This window comes from Hevea brasiliensis, chromosome 8, assembly GCF_030052815.1.
Source record: "Hevea brasiliensis isolate MT/VB/25A 57/8 chromosome 8, ASM3005281v1, whole genome shotgun sequence".
NCBI lineage: Eukaryota > Viridiplantae > Streptophyta > Magnoliopsida > Malpighiales > Euphorbiaceae > Hevea > Hevea brasiliensis.
In genome coordinates, this window is record NC_079500.1 from 10,402,198 (window position 1) to 10,410,327 (window position 8,130).

An 8,130-nucleotide genomic window follows, 5' to 3' on the forward strand; every position below is an offset into this window, starting at 1 on the left:
TCCACTACCTTCCTTTCACATGCATATACCGCCATATTTTGATAATTGCAATTTACTATGTCGCAAGGTGTTTTGCGGTCGCCTGAACGAACCCTCACCGAAGTGGAAAAGAATGAGGAGTCGCCACTTTAGTTTTGAGGAAAACTAAAGAAAACCATTTGTGAAGATAAATTGAAATAAAACCACTTCAAAACAGAGATTCTAAGTTCGGGGTCCGTAAACGGGTGGGGAAGGTGTTAGGCACCCCACCTCGTCCCTTAATTAGGGTAAGTAGATTTAACTTCGCACTCTTTATAAATTAGTTAGGAGGACTTGAATAGAAATGTTAATCCTTTTGACAAAAGGAATATTTAATTTTTCACTAATTCGGATTACCCAGATACATAAGTAAATGAGACAACCTTAGTGAGTTACTATTGTATGTTAGTTTTGTTTGAAGGGCTATTTTATTATAATCCAATTTTTGAAATTGGATGAGAACTCTCCTCCGATCTCTTTTAAATATTTATTTAAATTTTAGATTGAGAACCGGATAAGAACTCTCCTCCGATCTCTTTTAATATTTATTAAAATTTTTAAGCTTGACAACCGGATAAGAACCCTCATCCGATCTCTTTTAAAATATTTGTTAAAATTTTTAAGCTTGAGAACCGGATAAGAACCCTCCTCCGATCTCTTTTAAAATATTTGTTAAAATTTTTAAGCTTGAGAACCGGATAAGAACCCTCCTCCGATATCTTTTAATTAAATGGTAGTCGGATAAGGATTTTTTCGATCTCTCTAAATTTTACCTATTGAGAGGGCTTAAGGCTAAGGGTTCTGATGTTCAAAGGTGTCAGGGGGTCTGCGCAAGACTTCTTTAACTTATTGGTACCTTAGGACTGGGCAGGGGATTCCAAACCGAATCCTCCGACCTTCCTATATGGTCGCCTCACCAGCATTTTTGGTAGCCGATCTATTCCATTTAGTTATCCAGGGTTTGGTTTTACTCTGTCTTATGACGTCTTGCCCTATGACCTACTAAGTCATTCTAGTGACTCAGCTTTACCATTTTCCAGGCTTATTATTCAGACCTTTCATTATTTCAAAAGGACTCTTAAGTTGCCGTTACCCATATCTCATCCAACCACTTATGTATCGCTTGGAACTAGATGACTTACGCTCAGAAATAATAAAGATTAACAAAGGTATCGACACGGAAATAAACTAGAGCACAACCTTTCTCTGTATCTTTCTAGCGTGATATGAACTTAAAGAAAATAACGTACGTAAAGAAAGAAAAATGGAAATGCATAAAACAAGAACTAAACTTAATAAAATGGCAACTTGAATACTGACCTGTAAGGAGTTGATTCTAGTGAACTAACCGAGAATCACAAAACGCAATAAGATTGCAAGTTGATAGCCAGGAGCCTAAGGTTCGCCTTTGAATAAAGAGTGCTTCACTAAATGCAATCGAGTCAGAATTATACCCAAGTTTAAATGAGATTGAGCATGGGCGATGGAAATGAAAATAAAGATAACAAGGAACTGAAAAAAAAAATGTGAACGCTACGGGATAATGAACAAGCTGAAAATGGAGAGTTTCAATGTTCAAAATCTTTTAAGAAAACACTTCAGAAAACTGGTTCCAAAAGTTCTTCTTATGAAAGCAGAGTAACGATCTGAATTAAATTTCAGAGTTCTTCCGCTATAGTAACTTCCACCTTTTTCGTCCGTCCTTTAAACAGTTTTTCATGTAGATATTTATAGGGACCGGGTGTTCCCCTTGAAGGGTCAGGATCTATCTTGAGGGAGATGGAGGGTCAAGATTTCAAAGGACATAATCCTAAGCTCAAGAATTAAAGAGAATCAGAATAGACGGCCGAGATCCACTTCAGAATATTTGTCTTTTTCCTCCTCTAATCTGACGGTCCCAAATTCTCTTGTCTGGGGCGATCCAAGGGCTAGGAGTGAAAGGCGCTGGTTTTGTCGTCTTCTTCTTTGATCCAAGGGCCTTGGGCTCGTCCTTACAAGTTGGATCAACGGTGGAGATTGGGAGGTACAGCGCTGTCATGACATATTTTGGCACCTGTCAGTAATGCGGGCGATTCTGGGGCGTGCGGTTGAGATTTTACCTGCAACGCTTTAACTACCTCGGCTCTGATCATGGCGACGGCGGTAGGCGCCTTATTCTTTTTAGTTTTCTGCTCTCTATTCCTTTCCGATCTTCTTAACATGATCCTTCTCCGATCTTTCATACCGGTCTCCCCTCTTCCGATCTCTATTATTCCAATATTTTCCTTAATCAGGCCCGGTCCGGTCAAAGCATTAATTCCCCTCGATTCCTGAAGCGTCCGCTTCGTTTTCTTCTTAGCAATAAATGCCCGATTTTCCCCTATATATATACCCCTGATAGAAGAGACTTTCTTCATTCGATTTTCCTCTCTTCCTTCTTACTTTCCAGTTCTAGCTGCTCCGGCAGAAGTTCCGGCCATGATTGTGGCTATTGATCCCTTTCCGATGGACCTCTTTATTTCCTGACTGAAAATTTACGACCCCGGTGATCGAATAATCGTGATAACCTTATCTGATGATGGTGAGAGAACTGGACCAATTAACCGATCTGGATCGCGGACCTCGATCGTGCCAATCTCGAGTCATTCGACCGGTATAATCGGCGAACCGATTTCGGCCGAGAAGACTGCTAATGTTCCGCCGACCCTTGGCAGTTGCCCTTCCAACTTTATTCGGCTTCTCACCGCATTGGGTGTTCCGACAGCGGCTCGGTTCCGAGCAGTAATACCGGTGACGATCTCTCTCATTCTCATGAGAGTCGTTGTCACCGCCATGTAAGCTGTACATCTATCCGATGTCGTCGGCCGGTCTTCTGGTCGATGATGCATACATTTTGCATAGTCATTTAGGTCTAATTTTATAACCATTTTTATTTGATTATTAACCATTTTTAGCTAATTTCATTAGTTAATTAGTTAGTTTTTCATAGTTGTCAATTTTGCATTAATTTGTAATTTTTACTTTGTTTTGTAGGAAAAATGGTGTTTTTGAAGGACTAAAGAGAATTTTTGCCATTGAGGAGTGTCTTCTACAGCAAAAAGAGGTCAAAAACAAGTTTTCAAGCTGAAATATGCATTGACCAAACTGTGCATAACTTGCCGCATAAGCTATGCAGATCTGCATAAGGAGAAAGATCATCGTTCAGAACCAAATTAAATGTGCATAAGGAGACTGCATAGCTTATGCACATTCTCACCTCCCTTATGCACATTCACGAAATTGTGCATAACCTATGCACTAAGTCATGCGACTTCATAAGTGACCCAGAACCGGTAAATCGCATAAGGGATCGCATAACTTATGCGATCCACTTATGCGATCCCATGAAGAGTTCATTAATGAGTCAAGTGAGATTCCCTCAAATAATTCCTCCTAGAACATACCATTTTAGGGCTCCATGTCGGAAAAATGCTATAAATAGTCCCATTTTCCCATTTTAGAAGGAGGAGGCAAGGAGCAAAGAAGAGGAGGAGAAGAAAGGCAGAATTTGAGGAGTCATTTTCACCTTCCACACCATTTTTAACCAAGATTTGCAGATTTCTTCCTTCCTTTACATTTTTCTACATTTCTAGTGTTTAATTTCTTACTTCTTAGCTTAGATTAAAGCTTTATTTCCATTTAAATTCATCATATCTTGTAAGCATTATGGATAGTGAGTAGTTTACTTTTGATTCTGGAGTAAGGGATGTAATATTTTAGTTATTTTTGTGGATTTGAACTGGGTTAGTCCCAATTTAATGAATTTATGAGGTTTAATCCATTTCTTGTGTGCTTATTCACATGCTTAATGAAGGGCCCCATTAAGTTATGTTCTTAATCCTTGGTTGAAGCAGAAAGGAAAACCAAGTGATATTTAATCAAGAAATTGGACTTAATTAACTTAGATCTAGAAATAGACTAAGGGTTAAGAGGGTTTTAATAGATTGATTAAAGAACCTAATGGGTCTTGGTTAATTTTAACTCCACGAAAGTAGGATTAAGTTAATTAAGGCACTCTTTGTCTCACTCGAAAGAGTTTTCAAAGGATTTTAGAATTAATCTCCTTTAAACCCATAAATTTCATGGATTGGGCTAGCTAGGGAAAATCCCAAAATAGCTTGAATATGAAATCCCGAACTCCGGAATCGCCTTTTTATCATTGTTAATTTCTAATCGAATTTAATTACTTGCCATTTTGAATATTGCCATATTTGAATTTGCTTTATTTTAATTTGATGCAAATTTAGTTAAATCATTACATAGTTGAATAGATTATTAAATTTGCACATTTAGATTTCATACTCCATTACCCATTAAGTCATTATTTTAATTTCATAAATACTTCAATTTAGTCAACTTTTATATCGAAAATTCAATCATTAACACAACTCCTCGTGGGATCGATATTTTTCTATACTACTTGTACGACCCGTGCACTTGCGGTTGGGACGCATCAAGTTTTTGGCGCCGTTGCCGGGGAGTTGTTTGTTTAAGATTGAATTCTTGATTATTTTAGTTGTTTTTAGTTTTATCTCTGTTATCTTTTCATTTTGTGTTTGTTTGTTCTTTTTCAGGTACTCTTAATCTTTTATGAGAAGAGCTAGAAGCACAAGTGATACATCCTTATTATTCAACCCTGAAATTGAGAAATTTTGTAAGGCCAACAAGAAAGAAACCAGAAAAAGAAAAGAAGCCTTGATAGAAACTGAATTAGAAGCAGACATGGCTGATGAAAGAATTAGAATTGGTGTTGGTAATGCTGGAAATGGTCAAAATAATGAAAATGCAGCCCATGGTGAAGAGGTAGTAAATGCTAATCTGCCTAGGGGAAGTATGATGGATCATGCTTTTCCTCGTTTTGATGACTTGAGAGAGAGCATAGCAAGACCAAGAATTGATGTAAATAGTTACAAGATGGATTTTGGAGTCCTTCAAATGATTCAGAATTCTCAATTTGGGGGTCATCCTTCTGAAAATCCACACACACATCTGAAGAAGTTTGCTATGATTTGTGACATGCAAAAACAACCTGGAGTATCTGATGATGCAGCAAGGCTAAAATTGTTTCCATTCTCTTTGAAAGATAGAGCATTGGATTGGCTTGATTCTTTACCTCACAACTCAATTACAAATTGGGAGCAGCTCACTGATGTATTTCTTGCCCAATACTTTCCACCTGGAAAAACTCAAGAGTTGAGGAATCAAATGATTGCTTTTAGACCAAGAGAAGATGAGACTCTTTATGAGTCATGGATGAGATGGAAGGAGTTGGAGAGACAATGTCCACATCATGCCATTCCTAAATGGATGATAAACCAGAATTTTTACACAAATGTCACTCCTGCTATCAGAGGAATCATTGATGCTCAAAGCGGAGGAATTCATCATTAAGCATGAAGATGAAGCTTATGAGTTATTAGAGAAAATAGCAAACAGTCATCTATGGAGTAGTCCAAGAGGGTCAACTCCAACTCAAAAAGGCAAGTTCTTTGGAATGTATGAGCTTGATCCATTCAACATGATCAATGCCAAATTTGATGCACTCACTAATGTCCTTGCTAAGAAAATGGAGGATTTAAGTATGCAAGTCAGTTCATCATCATGCTCTGGGAATTCTCAACAAGTTACTTATGCAGAAGGAACAATGAGCTATGGAGTAGATTATCCTTCATATGCTTGGAGGAATCATCCCAATTTTTCATGGGAGAATCAGCAAAATCAAGCTTCAACTCGTAACTTTCCATCACAACAACAAGAGCATCAATACCAACAACCTAGGCAACCACCACCTAGTTTTCAAGAAAAGAATGCAAATCTGCACCTTTACCAAGACAAAGAAGAGCAAAGTTCCACCACAGAAGCTTTATTACAACAGATTCTTGCTAACCAAACTAAGCATTATGAAGAGATGAGAGAGATGAAAGCAAGGCTGGAACAAATGCAAACACACAATAGGATGCTGAAAAATCAGATTGCACAACAAGCATGCTCATCAAGTACCAAATCTATGGGGAAACTTCCTAGTCAAATAGAAAATCCAAGGGAGCAGTGTCATGCCATCACACTGAGGAGTGGTAAAATAGTGCATAATGAGAAGAGTGAAAAAGTTGAGAAGAGAGAAAATGAGGAAGATGTTGAGGGAGATGAAAAACAAGAGAGTGAAAAAGAGAGTGCAAGAAAAGGTAAAGAGGTGGTTGAAGAGAAAGAAGAGAAATATATACCTCCAGAGCCTTACAAGCCAAAGCTTCCCTTTCCACAGAGATTTCAAAAAGCTAAGCTTGATAAGCAATTTGGGAAGTTCTTAGAGGTTTTGAAGAAGCTATATATAAATGTGTCTTTTATTAATCTTCTTTCTCAAATGCCTTCTTATGCTAAGTTTTTGAAAGAAATTCTCTCAAACAAAAGAAGACTTGAAGATTATGAGATTGTAGCTTTAACTGAGGAATGCAGTGCTATCCTCCAAAGAAAATATCCTCCAAAGCTTAAGGATCCAGGGAGTTTTTCAATTCCATTCGACATTAGGGAATCATGTTCTATAAAAGCTTTATGTGATTTAGGGGCTAGTGTCAGCCTTAAGCCCTTCTCAATATATGAAAAGCTTAACATGGGAGATCTTAATCCAACCAACATTTCTCTTGATTGGCGAATGTGATCAATTAAATATCCGAAGGGATCTTGGAAAATATACCACAAGGTTGGAAAATTTTACATCCCATTGACTTTGTCATTTTGGACATGGAAGAGGATTCTCATATGCCAATCATTTTGGGGAGGCCTTTCCTGGCTACAGCTGGTGCTTTGATTGACGTGAAAGGTGAAAAGCTTACTCTTAGAATCAGAGAGGATCAGTTAGTCTTCAATATTGGCAATGATAAGAAGAAGCAACATGAAGATGTAGACTCTTGTTTGAGAATTGATATAGTTGATGAGTTAGTAAAAGAGCACTTTAGAAAGAGCTATCCGAAGGCTTCTCTTGAAAGTTGTCTTATCCATGAAGTGAGTATCAATGATGAAAATCCAAAAGAGGCTGCATTTGCACAAGATTTGAATAGTAATCCACCTTGTCCTATGGCACCAATCTTTCAAGTTGAGGAAGTGGAGAAAAGTGAAGTAAAGCAACCATCTCTCAAAGAAAAAGATGCACCAAAGGTTGTCAAGAAAGAAATGGTCGGATTTTTAGACAAAGCAACAAGGATCTTCTCATGTGATGGAAAGAAAATGAAGTATAGATTCATTGAAGCACCTATTGGAAACAGAGGCAATAAATTCCAATTTCAGCCACCATGAAACATGGAAAGAGTCCAGCTAAGGACTATAAATTAGCGCTCTTGGGAGGCATCCCAAGTCCTTTTATTTTACTTTTGCTGATTTACTTTTACTTTCATTGCTTTTGTTTTTATCTTGAATCTCCCCAAATTCAATTTTTGACATTGTTGAATTTTGTCCCTTGTAGATGTATTTCAATGGAGGAAGGTTGGTTAAAAGCAGGTGAGTGAGTCTTAACTTGAAAATTTTGTCCTTCAAACTCTCCCAAAAATCGATTGGTTTTTCTTTGCATAACCTATGCAGAGTGCTACAGTTTATGCAGAGCAAAAATGACATTCTGCAGCAAAGAGGGTGTCTGCAGAGATGGCTTATGTTCTTGGTGAGGTTGGGTGTGTAACTTTTAAGTAAATGTGCTTTTAATGTTAATATGGTGGTAAGTGAGCCATTTTTGCGATTATGAGCTTATTTGGGTTGTGGGATTTAAGGTGGAAATGCTGCATTTTTCTTGGCATGACTTGGAGAGTTCATCATTTGTGAATAGATACAACTTTATGCAGATTTTATTGAGTTTTAATGTGCTAAATGTTGATTTGTAGATTTTGAGTCAAAATGGCATGGGTCACAAATGCCTTTTATGCAGGATCCATCTTCTACAAGATTGTGTGATGCATTTTTGATGAACTTTGTATATATTGATGTGTTTTTGGTGAAAATTTCTCATGGTTTATGCTTCATGGAATTATATTTCTTCATTCTAGGGTATTTTTCACACTTGCAAATCATGTTCCATTGCAATCTTAATCTTGTTGAATTGTGCATAAGCAACTG

General features: G+C 37.5%; 1 non-coding gene across 1 annotated transcript; it reads right to left on the reverse strand.

Moving 5' to 3' along the window:
* Window positions 1-5,225: 5,225 nt before the first annotated feature.
* LOC131182695 (small nucleolar RNA R71) lies at window positions 5,226-5,333 on the reverse strand. Its single transcript, XR_009150956.1, has one exon. It is a non-coding gene; the product is annotated as a small nucleolar RNA R71 (small nucleolar RNA).
* Between the last annotated feature and the right edge of the window lie 2,797 nt (window positions 5,334-8,130).